Below are 7,086 nucleotides of genomic sequence, written 5' to 3' on the forward strand. Positions count from 1 at the left end.
TTATCCTACAAACAAAAGCAGTAATGAAGGAGAAGAAAGGGGGTTAACGAGGGGCGCAGTTTTTAATATTGATATCATGAGAAGCCAACAAGCAAAGTCACCAAAGACAACATAGGGAAAATTACTTGTACTTACTTATTGAATTAAAGAAATTGTAAATTAATAGCAATGAAAGTGGATGAAGAAACAACTTGCCGCAGGTGGGGGATGATCATGTTCTAGTAGTGGTAGTAGTTAGTTCTAGTAGTAAAATATAAATACACAAGAAAGTGGATGGCAAAGCGGCGCCATGGTAGCTCAATTGGTTAGAGCATCGCACGCCTATGACAAGTTTTCTCAACCACTTTCATTTCCATTAATTTGTCACATCTTTAATTCAATTAGTAAGTACAAGTAATTTCTCCTATGTTGTCTTTGGTGTCTTCGCTTGTTTGTTTCCAAGGATATAAACAGAAGGAGTAGTACTGCTGACAAATATATTCTAGAATAAAACATCATATCTGTTCAAGACAGTAGCCTGTCGGGTGTAGCCACCCAATGGCATGCAGTGGTAAATCCTTGTAGAATATATGCTGTTTCTACCCTGCTTCTAGCTTCAGCTTAAGATAAATTATGACGGCCGGAACAATGAGTTTCTTCCATTGGATGCGGATGACAGTTGGCTTCAATGGGGCTTGCAGAACTTCAGCAAATGAACGAGGTACAAATGCCAGGGTAGCAGCGTGTCCTGTGGGACTTCAAAATAGGCCAAATGGTGATGCAGACTGTCACAATGACAATCCTGAAAAATACTGTATAGAGTACAGTATACACTACAGTATACAGTATACACTTGCTCATGCTAAAGTAGCTTCAACATGGCACTAAATACTGAAGTGCTGGCTACAAATGCTACGAAAGTGTTGCATCATATATTGTGGGCAGCAAAAAGCTCCCGTCGCAGCTGCAACGCACCACGGGCAACTGATGACTTCGCCCATCCCATTCATGCTATTTAAAACAAAAATTATATGACAGCTGAAGAGGAACAAAATATTAATTTGATTTCTCTATGGCATGGCTGCTTCATGTTTGTGGTTCGAAATAACACGGTGTCAATTTCACCATTTTGTGAATGTGGTGACACGTAACAAGAATATTTTTACAAAGTTTATGAAAATAAGCCCAGACTAATTACCGGGTTGGTTAGTCAAGTACTTCTTCAGTACCTAGGTTCTTTCAGGGAAGCGATCTGGTGCAATTCCAACAGGCAGGCACCATATCTATCGAAGCTTTCAGGTCTGCCAGAAGCCTTACTGTGCAGCACAGGCGTTGATTTTTTCATCAGCTGGTGTTTCAAAGGCCCACATCCTGCACCAGAATGAATGAATCAATGTGTGGTTTTTATTGGCGCAAGGGCCAGGTACGGCCAAAGAGCGCCATGCAAGCGTTAGTGATTTCACAGTGGAGTTATGAATTGTGTGAAGTTGATGTGACGTGGCTGTAAAGGGGCCTGAGATACAGTCACTGTGAAGTGCGTAAAATGTACGTGTAATAAAATTATGGCGATGACAAATGACGTGTACTATGAGCATTAAGGTGCATTGCAAAATAATGATACGATATCAAAAAGTGCATAGGTTTCTAAAATTAAATAGAGCACCATGGCCTCGTTAGAGCCCCTGAGACAGCAGGGCGTGGAGGCATGTGCTATATAAGACAACTATCACAGTGGCATCCTCTGGCAAGAGGATGCGCAACGAATTTATTGGGCTCATAACAATAAGAACAGCCTCATTTAAAAAATTGAGGACTGCTTTGGTGTTGAAAAGTGGTTCTTTACCAAGAAACATAGCTGGGTGATGAGGTATGCAATAACGATATGCAAGAGGAAAATGCTTCTTTCTTTCAGGTTCGGCTTTGCGACACTCCAAAAGGACGTGGAAGACGGTCAGCCTCTCACCACATCGACCACCGGTTGGCGGTTCATTTCCAATAAGCTGAAAATTGTGTGTACCAAATGTGTGCCCTATCCTGAGGCGGCAGAATAGGACATCTGTTCGCCGTGATTTTGTTGGGGAGGGCCAAACACCTAATTGTGGCTTTATAGCGTGTAGTTTATTGTTTATTTCTGCGTTCCACATGCGTTGCCAGTGTTGTCGCAGTTTCTTGCGCAAGAAAGGCTTCAGATCTGTGACAGGAACAGTAGCTGTAGGAAAAGTGTTTAGTGATGTGAGTTATGTGGCCATTTTATCAGCCAGTACATTACCCTCGATACCTGTATGGCCAGGTACCCAGCATATTACTACATGTATATGTGATGTATAAATACTGCATAAGAGGAAGTAAAGTTCAATGAAAACAGGATTTTTAAGCTTTTGTAATGAAATTAACGCTTTTACGAGATTTAGCTAGTCTGTGTATACAATTGCTCTGTTGAGTTTTAATTTACGTATATGTCCTACTGCAGACAGTACTGCATAAGCTTCTGCAGTGAAGATACTTCTTTGTGGGTTCAATAAGTCAGATATAGAAAGAGAGGGACCAACAGCAGCATAAGATACACCAGCATGTGATTTTGACGCGTCTGTGTAGAATTCGGAGCAGCTGTACTTCGATTGAAGTTCACGGAAATGCATAGCCATTTCGATGTCAGGTGCGCGTTTTGTGACCTCTACAAAGGATACGTCACAGTCTATCACCTGCCACTCCCAGGGCGGTAATAGCTTAGTTGGAGGCATTAGTCGATGTTCGAGAACAGGGACATCCATTTCCGTGCTAAGTTCTCTTGCACGCAGTGAGAAAGGAAGCCTCATGGAGGGTTTATTATGAAAATGTGTTTGACACGTTAAGTCGTTAACAGTTTTGAAACACGGATGTTCTGTATTGTAGCGCACATTGAGAAAATAGGTAAAGCTGATGTACGTTCTCTGAACATGTAGTGACCACTGGTCTGACTCTGCATATAGACTTTCCACCGGGCTTGTTCTAAATGCGCCAGAGGCCAGGCGGATACCCAGATGATGAACGGGGTCTAACATTTTTAGCGCACTTGGTGCAGCAGAGTGATATACTACGGCACCATAATCTAACCGTGATCTAACTAGGCTCCTGTAAAGATTCAACAGGCACCTCCTGTCGCCACCCCATGTAGTGTGGAATATAACTTTAATAAGTTCATGGTTTTTAGACATTTTGCTTTAAGAGATTTTATGTGTGTAATGAAGGTAAGCCTGGAGTCAAGGATAACACCTAGAAATTTGTGTTCTTTGTTAACAGGAATTTGTTGTCCACCCAGTTCTACACGGGGATCAGGTACCAAGCCTCTCTTTCTTGTGAAGAGAACACAAGAACTTTTGTGCGGGTTGATTTTAAATCAATTTTGGTCTGCCCACTTGGACACCTTATTTAAGCCCTGCTGTACCTGTCTTTTACACACTGTAAGGATGCAGGATTTGAAACTTATCTGGATATCGTCTACGTAGACGTAATAAAAATTGGCTGATGGCAGTGAAGAAAGCAAATGTATTCATCGTAACGATGAAAAGAGCGCAGCTGAGCACGCCTCCCTGGGGTACACCAGTTTCCTGCGTAAAAGGACGTGACAGTGCATTACCGACTTTTACTCGGAAGGTACGATTTGACAAATAGCTTTCAATTGTGTTCAGCATATTTCCACGGATGCCCATTTCCGACAGGTGTCGCAAGATCCCGTAACGCCATGCCGTGTCACACGCTTTCTCCATGTCAAAAAATATCGATAGGAAAAACTGTTTATGTATAAATGCATCGCGAATATTTCCTTCTATGCGCACAAGATGATCGGTTGTCGACCGTCCTTCTCGGAAGCCACACTGATAAGGATCGAGCATATTGTGGAGCTCAAGGAAATGTATAAGTCTGCGATTTATAATTTTTTTTCAAAAAGCTTACAAAGACAATTTCTTAGAGCAATCGGACGGTAACTTGCCGCCAAGGAAGGGTATTTTCCCAGCTTCAGAACGGAAACTACGATCGCTTCTTTCCATGTGGATGGGAGGTATCCCGCAGCCCAAACTGTGTTAAAAAGTGTGAGTAGTGTAACTTGTGTGTCAGTATGTAGGTTTCTGATCATGCCATACATGACTCTGTCAGGTCCCGGCGCAGAGCTTTTGCATGTGTTCAAGGCAGCTCTCAACTCGGCAATACTAAAAGGTCGGTTATACGGTTCATTCTGTCTGCATTTTCTTATCATTGGCTTACGTTCCTCTATTTCTCTATGGGTAAGGAAGGATTGGGAATAGTGGATTGAGCTCGACACACGCTCAAAGTGCTCCCCTAGGGTGTCTGCCTGCTCTTCTAAAGTATTTACTTGATCGTTCACCAAAGGCAACGGATTTATTTGCTGCCCTTTTAGCTTCCTTACGCCATTCCAAACTTTCACCTCCTGTGTGTAAGAACTGATACCTGAGAGGAATCTCACCCACCTTTCTCTCTTCGCCTGACACCGTATGCGCCTTCCCTGTGACTTTATGAGTTCAAATTCGATAAGTTTTTCTGCATTCGGCGACCTACGCAATATTCCCCATGCCTTATTCTGCCTCTTTCGGGCATTTCTACATTCATCATTCCACCAGGGAACACGCCTTTTAGGTGAACCACCATTTGTTTGCGGAAAAAACTTTTCTGCAGCATCAATAATAAAAGCGGTAAAATATGCGACAACTTCATCTATACTGAAATTGTTTATAAAACCCAGTGGTAAATGAGTAGATTCTTTAAAATGCTCCCAGTCAGCCGATGCTGATTTCCAAATGGGAAAACGGGGAGTGTTGTCATGCTGCGTTAGTGATGTTAAAGTTATAGGGAAGTGGTCCCTTCCAAAAGGATTCTTTATCACATTCCATTCAAGATGAGGCAGAAGGGAAGCAGAGCTATTGCTAGGTCTATGGATGAATATGAATTGTGTTGAAGGCTGTAATATGTTGGTTCCTTCTTAATAAATAGGCAGGCACTAGAGTTAAGAATAAGATTTTCAATAAGGCGGCCCCTTGCGTCGCATCGCGCGTCTCCCCACAACGTGTTGTGGGCGTTAAAATCACCCACAAGTACGTAGGGTTCCAGGAGCTGATTTATCAGGTTATAGAGATCGGTTTTTTGGAGGCGATAGCTTGGAGGTATATAAATGGAACAGACGGTTACCAACTTAGTGAAAATAATACCTCTAATTGACACTGCCTCGAGGGGCATCTGTAAGGCTACCTGGCGACAAGCTACGGACTTGCCTGCCAGGATTGCTACACCGCCAGACGAGGTGTTACCCTCATCACGGTCCTTGCCGAAAATGGTGCATTGTCGGAGGAAGTTTGCGTGTTTTGATTTTTAATGTGTTTCCTGTAAACACAGCACTATTGGATTGTGTTTGTGGGTGAGTTCTTGTACGTCATCAATGTTTTTCAGAAGACCTCTGACGTTCGATTGAATAATTTGTGTGTCCATACTTAAAGTAAATTGGTCCTTTGTGCACGGAAACGGAAGTGATGCCTTAGTTTACAGAGCTCTTTCCAGGCCCTGTAACGGGGATGTGACCCTTTTTGGAGCGTTCGAGTGAACCTCGCCGCCCCTTAGGCGCTTTGTGCGCCTTGTGGATAGGTGTAGTGTCCATTGCCTCTTGTGAGGCGTCGGACACGTGCTCTTGCAAGCGAGAAGTTCCCATAGAGGGTCCCGCCTTGGAGGGCAAGACCACTGCGCCCACCAGCCCGGAGGACGATGGGGCTCCCTGAGGGATTTGGCTGCGCCGGCTGTTGCCAGCGCTGAAAAGGACCGGGGTGGTTGGGGCAGCCTCGGCTGCGCCCACCTTCGGGGTGGATGGTCCCTTCTCCTCGGTTGACGGAGCAACGCTAGCTGCAACCCCCGCGGGGGCAGATGGCGTAGCTGCCGACTCACTGCTTCTGGGTCGGACAGCCGCCGGAGGCCGTTGTGACGCTGCCCCCTGACGCGCAACTTCGGCAAAGCTTTTCTTTGGCAGGTATGCTGCCCGCCTGCGTGCCTCTTTGAACGACATATTCCTTTTTACTTTAATCGTTACAATTTCTTTTTCCTTCTTTCAAGGGGGGCACGACCGCGAGTATGCGGCGTGATCCCCGTCCCAGTTTACACAGTGGAGAGCGTTCTCACAAGTTTCAGAGGTGTGTTCTCGGGCACTACATTTAGCACAAGCTTGGCGGCCTCGGCAGCTCTGCGAGCTGTGACCGAAGCGCTGTCATTTGAAACAACGGAGTGGGTTTGGCACGTACGGCCTAACACGGAGCTTGATGTACCCGGCCTCGATTGACTCGGGCAGGACACCTGAACCAAAGGTGATTATTAAGGGCTTCGTCTGAATCTCTTTACCATCTCGCCTCATCTTAATTCTTCTGACATTGATCACATTTTGTTCGCTGAAGCCCTCCAGGAGTTCCGCTTCAGTCAGCTCAAACAGATCATCATCCGACACATCACCGCGGGTGGTGTTCATTGTACGGTGCGGGGTTACTGTTATGTGGGTCTCCCTAAATGACACTAGTTTCGGCAGTTTGCCATATTGCTTCTGGTCGCGGAGCTCCTAGAGGAGGTCACCGCTTGCCATCCTCGACAACTTGTAACCTGGTCCAAAAACATCAGTCAAGGACTTTGAGACAAGGAATGGGGAAATGTTTCGCAGTGCTCTGTTTGGCTTTTCAGAATGAATAACGTGGAAGCACGGAAAATTCTGGGTTTGGTGTCCTAAAAACTTGAAAACACCCTCAGTGCGTCCTCTTTTCTGAGGGCGATCAACAAGGGAGGGGAAAGGAGTTTCCATGAAAAAAATGTGTACATTCGGCAACAGCGCCGACCGCCCACCACGGAGCTCAACGAGGGGACGCGGCAGAGCTTGCATACAAGTCTGCACGACGCCAGTCGTACGCAGTGACTATAACCGAATATGGTGTACCCTAGGTGGGATAGCCACACAGGGTGAACCCTTGCCGCCAGGAGAAAGGAAGTAAAAAGAAGAGAGAAGGAGACAGGAAAGGTCAAAAAGTGGGAGATAAAGACGAAGATTCGAGGAGGGAGAGACAGGAAGAGCTGACTACCGATGTGAAGCAG

Source organism: Dermacentor andersoni, chromosome 11, assembly GCF_023375885.2.
Source record: "Dermacentor andersoni chromosome 11, qqDerAnde1_hic_scaffold, whole genome shotgun sequence".
NCBI lineage: Eukaryota > Metazoa > Arthropoda > Arachnida > Ixodida > Ixodidae > Dermacentor > Dermacentor andersoni.